Below are 9,878 nucleotides of genomic sequence, written 5' to 3'. Positions count from 1 at the left end.
ATTAGGCCAAGTACCTCACCGTCAATAGAGTTCCGATTTGTAGAATCAATCGCCATCATCCCGGAGCCATGTCTTTTCGAATCATCCTCAGGTGGATCATCAGTCATATGATCATCTTTATCAATACTCCGCAAATATAATATAATAGTTTTACGCCAATCATGGTAATTTTATACCAATGAGCTTATGTTCTGTAATTTTCGACATCGTTGGTCATTTCCATTACGGCTTTGTGTCAGACATGTCTTAAACAGATGTTAATCCCAATGCACACCACAAACGGTTAAACAAAGCAAACTAATTAAATTTCAGTGACACGCCAAATCAATCAACAGTCACCACCAACCAGAGGCCACGCAAGCAAAAAACCAATAACCAAACGAAAACAAAGTGCCGAAAGATCACAACTAAGTCCTCAGAAATATCCAAACAAAGAACACAATAAACCAGTAAGAGATTGTTAGTGTAATTAGTGTATGCCCTAGAAACCATTCGTGTTGTCGGTTTCAGAGCATTTTGTCTTGTATCTATATATATCATAAATAATAGAAGAAAGAGTTCTCAATTCATATATGTAAATTGCTTCCTTTATTCAGTCATGCATTTAAAATAAAGTATGTATGATTTGCCAGTGATTCATTTAATAGTAAATGAATTATCGAAAAGAGTTCCCTACGGAAGCAATATAAATTTGGGCACTATATTGCACAGTAGCATACCGATGCTTCCGAAAGATATCATGAGTTGATATAAGTACGGATGAGATGATAGTCATGTCACTGGGGCATTGGTTGGATTAACGGTTGGTGAACTGTTTTTCGAATGTGATCGAATAACGACAATCACTTGGAAAAGCATTGTGTCAATGATTTATCGTTTGGTTATATCAGTGCACGATGTAGTCCTTGACCTGAGACATTGTAGTCGTCCGATATGGATGCGTATGGTTCATACGTGTGTATAATTACAGACTAATCTTGTTTCGTACAATAAAGCCTATTTGGTCTGCGTTGTTCATATGCGGAAACGAACGATGGTCAAGAGGGATCCATTGACTCAGAAATATAGGATCGGGAGTACCGCTGACTCCATCCGGATTCGAGTTCCTAGACGAACATCGATAAATGTCGGAAAATTGAATCTCTGGCCAGAGTCTATTATTAGTCAATCAAAAGCAAGTTTGTGATGACGAGTTCCGAACATATTGATCGACGATTCGGTAGAAGATCAAGTTTAGGATTTGACATTCCATATCCATACTCGATTAGATATCTCAATGGAGGGACTTTATCTGCATGGTACGTATGATCTGAAATGGTTCGATGAAGTATTTCTTCATCGTGGTTTAGGGACTATGGCACATTGCTAGATGTTTACCATAGTCGTTGGGCCTCCGGACGGGTTTCCGGATTCATCCAGAACTGGCTCACGGCTAATCCACGTGACCTACATGGTCACACCAATAGCCTTGAGAAGTTAGAGAATGATGAGAGAGAAATGATTATCCGAAGGGCTGACACCTTCCGAGGGTAATAACGAATTTCTATAGTAATAGTTACATAGAAAACAATTTGTGACTTTTTAAGGGTTAAAATGGTCAAGCAATAATTAATTATATTTATATTATATCTTAAAGTGTTAAGATTAATGAGATGAACAAAATAACCTTTTAATATTTAAGGGTAAAAGGGTAAATTTATGGTTTTTTAATGTAAACTAGTTTGTTTACATGGGCCCTGAATAATATTGATTATCAAGGGTAGCATATTAAATTCGTGGGTCCCTTTATAAAAAAAGATTTTATTGGGCTTGGAAGTGAAAAAATAATTGCAAAATAGCCCAAGTATATATAAGTGCAAAAGGTTGCATTTTTGTTCATTATTCACTTTTCACTCAAACACAAACTAAAAGCTCTCTCTCCCTAGCCAAGGCCACTCCTATCCTCTCAAGGTGGTGTAAGTGTGAGGTTTCATCCTTTTGAAGCTAATCTTCATCAATCCAAAGCAAAAGTAGTATATCTCATATCCAAGCTTTGCATGTAAACTTTTTTTAATCCATGCTTTCATGCTTTCATTCTCCATCTCCACCACTCTTCATGCATGCTGATCTTCAAATGGTATCAGAGCTAAAAGCTCCTTGCATGTCGAATTTATAAGCTAAAATGGCATTTTCCATGTGTTCAATGTTCACAAACTTGGTGAGTTTGCATGTTAGTGATAGGGTTCAAAAATGTTTTTTTTTTCATAGTAGATCTTTACATGCATGTCTCGGCCATACAAGATCAGAGGTATATGTTCATTCTTCTTCTCATTCTTATATGTTTGAATGATGATAATGGTTATAATGAGCATGCCTTAGTATTGGATGAGTTTTTGATAATAAGCATGTTTGATGCATGTGTATGTCTCGGCCTCTCTTGATCTTTGGAAAACATGTTTTTCTTCTTGCTCTAATATGTTTGGGTATGTTAGAATATGATTTAAGCATGTTTGGATGATGATTATTGCATGAATGTTTTAAAACACATGCATGCATATATGTCATTTTCGGCCATGACTAGTTTTGCCATGAAAATGTCATTTCATTCATGTATTGATGAATGGTGTTTTAGGAAATGTTGCATGATGATTCATTAGAAAAATGTTTCCATGTTCATTTCCATTACTTTGATTAATGGTTTATGCTTTGACATGCTAATGTGTTCTCTAATTTGATTAAAGTATTTTTTGCATGAAGTGTATGCAAATGTTGCAAGTGTTTAGTGGTGGAATTTGATGTTAGCATAAAGTTATGGATTATTCATTCATATGATGAATATGATATATATATGATTGTGGTAAATTTAATGTAGGATGTTTAATTTGATTAAATTATCTTATATGCATCATTGCATGGCAAAATTATTATATTTTTGAAATGTATAATTTGGTTGTTTGAAGGTTCAAAAATTGATGATGCAAGATGGCATGATGCTTTGAAAAGATAAATATGTCATAAAAAGTTTACTTTAGTTAAAGTAACTGTGTCATAGAATGTTACTCTTGGAGTATAAAACCCACTTATCTATGCCATGCATGTTTGTGAAAAGTATTGAAATGATGCTAACAATTAAATAGTATTTTGGGTGGAATATGACAAAAGTTTTTGGTAATGATTCCTATAAAATGTGTAATTGTTGCATGGCCCAAAGTTATAATTAAATCACATGATATTATATAATATCTTAATTATGAGATATATTTATATATTTATATTCATACCTTTAAATAATTGTTTATTATATTTGGTATGAATGTTTAATATTTATTTATGTGATGAATGAATATTAGATTAGAGGGTTGATCATGGCGCCATTTGGTTTTCAAATATTCAAAAGTATTTGTAATATTCTTTTATTAAATGGCTTGTAATAATTAATTTTATTTTTTATTTTAATCGGGCCTGCGTGCCTAAGATCCAATATGTAATGGAATCGGCTAACGAAACCGAAGAGCATCCGAATGACATCCAATCGAAGATATAGTTTAGGGTAAATAGTTTGCCTTTAGGATGTATTTTCGAAAAGCCCCATGGTCAACCCACATGCTTTATTTAGCATATATGTGATATGTATGAATTGTTAATTAAACATGGCATGCAAAAGGATTAACTAAAGGTTAAACCTAATCTCCCCAATTTAAAATTATTAATCAAGTCTCCCATTGTGGGATAACTAAATTCTTTGATTAAATTTTAATATCCCAAGATTTCTATTATGTGAGGGTACAACTTTATATCATAGAATTAAGTTGATCTTGTTCTTGGATGGATATTTCACCTTGACCAAGAATTCTTATGTGGGACATGATGAAAACCATCCTAAGAAGCACAATGGTTCGGATTTAACTACCTGGGTACCAAGAATTCTATATGTGAGTATCCGAAGCTGGACAAGGAATATAATCAACCTTATATATGATAAAAGAAAAGAGTTCTACTTATTAGACTTAATTAACCAAGAATTCTATTATGTGAGGTTATTGAATTTGTAAAATTGATTCCCACTAAGAAATTTAATCCAACGAAAATTTCCGGATCCTATTTAAGGGAGTGTAGGACTCGAATAAAATGTGGGAGCTATTTGATTATGCATTAAAAGGTTTAAAAGATTACAAGACACTAATAAAATTACTTCTTTGCAGTTTCATCTTTTTGATAAATAATCGAAAAATGGCCAACAATGTTCCCCTAAGGATAATGGACAATAACAGTTAACCGACCCAACCTAAAAGATTGGCTAAGAAATCTTAGAATGGTTCTAGATTTTGAAAGAAGGCTTAGGTCCTAGAACACCTCTTCCACTTGTATATGACGGATGCTCCACAAGCTGAGCTTGATGCTCTTGAAAAGTGGAAGGATAGTAGAGGGCTAAAAATTACATTAGCCTCCATGAATAGAGAACTTCAAACTAAGCATGAAAGTTTCAAATGCTTATGATATCCTCATAGCTCTACAGGTTGTATAGCGAAAACCAAGAGTGGTGAGTATGAATTGTGTGCATCCCTCTTTAGCATGAAGTTGAGGAAGGGGAACCTCCAGCTGATCATACTCTTAAATGATCAATGGATTAGATCGACTGGATGGATATGGGGTGGTCATGCCAGACCGCCTCAAAGTGAATTTGATTCTACAATCCCTTCCTCCAAGTTATAAACTGTTTATAACTACTACATCTCAATAGGATTGAGAGAAACCTCTCTGAACTGCTAATGAGCTTAAGAATTTCACAGCAGAATGTGAAAGGGAAGGGACATGAGAGTTTTTTTTGCCGCCTCCACTAGTAGGGCAATAAAGGCCCAAAGTGCTACCAAAGAGAGGTCCAAAGTTGGACCCAAGAATAGAGCTTCAAGAAGCCAGCGGCAAAGGCAGAGAAGCCGATGCAAAGGAAAATGTTTCCACTGTGGAAAGATGGACATTGGAAGAGGAACTGTCCTCAATACCTGAACAGTCTGAAGAAAGGCAAAGGAAAAGCAGGTACGAACCAATGTCTTATATTGAATATGAATTAGTGTTAATTCAGATAGTCATTCCTGGATATAGATTCAGCAGCAACATCTCATGTTTGTATGTCTTGCAGGTACTTCAGAATAGTTCTGAGGTACAAAGGGCGAGATCATTTGAGGATGGCAATGGGGCACGAGTTGCAGCCGAGGCCATGGGGACTTGCTCACATAGACTACCTTCAGGACATGTTTTGAATTGTTTAAAGTATTGTACTTTGAAAAGGCCACAAGAAACATCATTTCTATTTCTGCTTTGTGTAAGGCAGTTATATGTACTGTTAATGGAAATGAATGTTCAATACATTTTGGAAATGTTTTAGTTGGTAAAGCTGTGAATACAAATGTTTTGTATGTCTTAGAATTGAATGACTAGCTTCAATCAATACCATTTCTAATAAAAGACCTCGATTTGAATCAAATCCTAAATTCTATGGCATCATAGATTGGGTCATATAGGAGAGAGAAGATTAATACAGCTTGGAGAAAGTGGGATCCTAAACTCATTGGGTTCTGAACCCTATCCAACCTGTGAATCATGTCTCCAAGGAAAGATGACCAAGTCTCCCTTTAAGAGTAAAGGAGAGCGAGCAAAGAACTTTTAGAACTCATACATACAGATGTATGTGGACCATTTAGTACTTTAGCTAGGGGAGGATTTGAATACTCATTACCTTTACAGATGATATGTCACGATATGGGTATTGTATTTAATGAAATACAAATCTGAATCCTTTGAAAAATTCAGAGAATTCAAGAATGAAGTAGAAATCAAACTGGAAAGAGTATTAAAATACTACATCAATCGTGAGGGTGAATACTGGAGTACAGAGTTTCAAGAGTTCTTAAAAGAAAATGGATTATCTCACAATTGACTCCTCCTTATACACCCAGCTTAATGGAGTGTCTGAAAGGAGAAATCATACCTTATTGATAGGTACGATCGATGGTGAGTTTTACAGACTTACCAATGTCTTGTGTGGGTACGCTCTCCAGACCGCTGTGCACATCCTTAATAGGGTCCCGTCTAAAACTGTCCAGAAAACACCGTATGAGATATGGTATGGAAACGTCCAAGTCTGAATTATATGAAGATTTGGGGCTGCCCAGTTATGTTAAATTGGTTAAATCTGATAAGCTGGATGTTAATCCGAGAAGGTCGGTTCATTGGATATCCTAAAGATGTTTAGGATATTGCTTTTACTTCCCAAGTGATCAAAGAGTTTGATCAGGAAATCGCGCTTCCTCGAGAACGATTTCTTGGGGAAGGCGGCGTTGGAAGAAATATTAACTTAGGAAGAGTTCGAAGAGCCAAGAACCGAGATTGCTGAAGATGAACGTCCACTCAGCGAACCTCAGTATTAGATACTATGGTTCCAGTACGACTTCTAGAATGTCGAAACCTCCAGAGAGATATGGGTTCCTACATGAGCAAGATTTTGAATCTTACTTAGTGGGAGTAATGATCATGGTGATGATCCTAGAAGCTACGAAGAGCAAATTGGTAGAGATTCAGAAAATGGCTGGAAGCAATGGATTCTGAGATAGAATCAATGCATGCCAATCAAGTATGGTCGCTTGTGGATCCCCTGAGGGAATGTTCCTATAGGTTGCAATGGGTCTACAAGAGAAAAGTTGGCAAGGATGGGGAGGTAGAGACCTTCAAAGCTCGACTGGTGCGAAAGGTTATACTCAGAAACAAGGATTGGATTAGGAGAAACCTTCTCGCCTGTAGCTATGATTAAATCCATCCGTATAATGGTAGCCATCGCACATACCATGATTATGAAATTTGGCAGATGGATGTCAAAACAGCTCCTCAATGGGTTTATTGAGAAAACATCTATATGGAACAACCGATAGGTTTTGTATCCTCTACTGAAAGACATAAGGTATGCAAATTGCATCGATCCATTTATGGATTGAAGCAAGCTTCAAGAAGCTGGAACATTCGATTTGAACACATAATCAAATCGTTTGGTTTTGTCAAGAATCCGGATGAGCCCTGTGTATACAAATGGTTAAAGATCATGCCATCACGTTTCTTATATTATATGTAGATGACATACTTTTGATGGGAAATGATATAGGCATGATGACAGAGGTTAAGGTTTGGTTGTCCAAAACCTTCTCGATGAAAGACTTAGAGAAAGCGACATATGTCCTTGGCATTCGTGTCTATAGAGATAGAACGAAAAGGTAATTGGATTATCCCAAAATTGTACATAGAAAAATGCTAAAGATTTAGCATGGAGAACTCTAAGAAGGTCTTTGCCCTTCACTCACGTCTCATCATTTCTAAGGAGTGGGTCCAAAGACCGATGAAGAGCGGCAGCGGATGCGTAATGTGCCTTATGCGTCTGCCGTAGGTAACTTAATGTACGCAATGCTATGTACAAGACTGATATAGCTTATGCTGTAAGTTTTACAGCAGATATCAGTCAAACCACAGGAAAACATTGGTCGGTTGTAAAATCGATCCCTAAGTACTTGAGAAGAACTAAGGATCTAGTTCTGATTTATGGATTTTTCCGAGTTAAACATTCAAGGATACTCAGATTCTGATTTCCAATCAGACATTGATGATAGAAAGTCTACGTCAGGGTACATTTTTTATGTAATGGAGGTGCTGTTAGTTGGAAAAGTTCCAAACAGACAACCCAACTGACTCCACTACAGAAGCTGAATACATTGCTGCTTCGAAGCAGCGAAGAGGCTGTTTGGATGCGAAAGTTTGTAATTGACTTGGTGTGGTTCCGAACATGGCTTACCCAATAAGCATGTCTGTGACAATACTGGAGCTATTGCACAGGCAAAGGAACCAAGGGCACACCAAAAATCCAAACACATTCAGCGTAAGTATCACATTTTGAGAGAATTCGTTGGAGCTGGAGAGATTTTGATTCTGAAACTCCTTCACAAAATGTACTGATCCACTGACTAAGGCGATGACACTGAAGCAATTGGACCATCATCTTGAGAAGATGGGTATGAGATACAACATCGAATGGCTTTAGTGCAAGTGGGAGTTTGTTAGTGTAATTAGTGTATGCCCCTAGAAACCATTCGTGTTGTCGGTTTCAGAGCATTTTGTCTTGTATCTATATATTCATAAATTAGAAAAAGAGTTCTTCAATTCATTATGTAAATTGCTTCCTTTATTCATCATCATTAAATAAAGTAGGTATATGAATTGTCCGATGATTCATTTAATAGGTAAATGAATTATCGAAAAGAGTTCCCTACGAGCAATATAATTGGGGCAACTATATTGCACTAGGCATACCGGATCTTCCGAAAGATATCATATGATATAAGTACGGATGACGATGATGTCATGTCACTGGGCATTGGATGGATTAACGGTTGGTGAACTGTTTTTCGAATGTGATCGATAACGACAAATCACTTGGAAAACATGTATTCAATGATTTATCGTTTGGTTATATCAGTGCACGATGTAGTCCTTTGACCTGAGACATGTAGTCGGATCCATATGGATGCGTATGGTTCATACGGTGTATAAGTACGAGACTAATCATGTTTCGTACAATAAAGCCTATTTGGTCATGCTTTGTTCATAGCGGAAACGAACGATGGTCAAGAGGGATCCTTTGACTCGGAATATAGGATCGGGAGTACCGCTGACTTCATCCGGATTTGAGTTCCTAGACGAACATCGATAAATGTCGGAAAATTGAATCTCTGGCCAGAGTCTATTATTAGTCATACAAAAGCAATTTGTGATGACGAGTTCCGAACATATGGATCACGATTCGTAGAAGATCAAGTTTAGGATTTTGACATTCCATGAATCCATACTCGATTAGGATATCTCAATGGAGGGACTTTATCTGCATGGTACGTATGATCTGAAATGGGTTCGATGAAGTATTTTCTCATCGTGGTTTAGGGACTATGGCACATTGCTAGATGTTTACCATAGTCGTTGGGCCTCCGGACGGGTTTCCGATTCATCCAGAACCGGCCACGGCAATCCCACGGTGGACCTACATGGTCACACCATAGCCTTGAAATTAGAGAATGATGAGAGAGAGAAATGTTATCCGAAGAGGGCTAGCACCTTCCGAGGTAAAACGGATTTCTATAGTAATAGTACTATAAACAATTTGTGACATTTTAAGGGTTAAAATGGTCAAGCAATAATTAATTATATTTAATTATTATATCTTAAAGTGTTAAGATTAATGAGATGAACAAAAATAACCTTTTAATAGTTAAAGGGTAAAAAGGGTAATTTATGGTTTTTAATGTAAACTAGTTTGTTTACATGGGCCCTTGAATAATATGGATTATTCAAAGGGTAGCATATTAAATTCGTGGGGTCCCTTATAAAATAAGATTTTATTGGGCTTGGAAGTGAAAATAAATAATTGCAAAATAGCCCAAGTAATATAAAGTGCAAAAGGTTGCATTTTTGTTCATTATTCACTTGTTCACTCAAACACAAACTAAAAGCTCTCTCTCCCTACCAAGGCCACTCTCTAATCCTCTCAAGGTGGTGTTAAAGTGTGGAGTTTTCATCCTTTTGAAGCTAATCTTCATCAATCCAAAGCAAAGGAGTAGGTATAATCTCATATCCAAGCTTTGCATGTAAACCGTTTTTTTAATCCATGCTTTCATGCTTTCATTCTCCATCTCCACCACTCTTCATGCATGCTGAATCTTTCAGAGATTACCCAATCCAGCACGAAAATGTGCTGTAAAAGTACCGACGAAGCAGACGAAGAGAATCAGAGAGAAGTCAGTTGTGCACGGCTCTCACGCGCCGGCGCGTGAACTGTTCACCGGAGTTTTGGGTGGCGCGTGGAGCTCACG

The sequence above is a fragment of the Pistacia vera genome, unplaced genomic scaffold (assembly GCF_008641045.1).
Source record: "Pistacia vera cultivar Batoury unplaced genomic scaffold, PisVer_v2 Contig461, whole genome shotgun sequence".
In the NCBI taxonomy this organism is placed as follows: Eukaryota; Viridiplantae; Streptophyta; class Magnoliopsida; order Sapindales; family Anacardiaceae; genus Pistacia; species Pistacia vera.
This window is presented reverse-complemented; position numbering follows the sequence as displayed.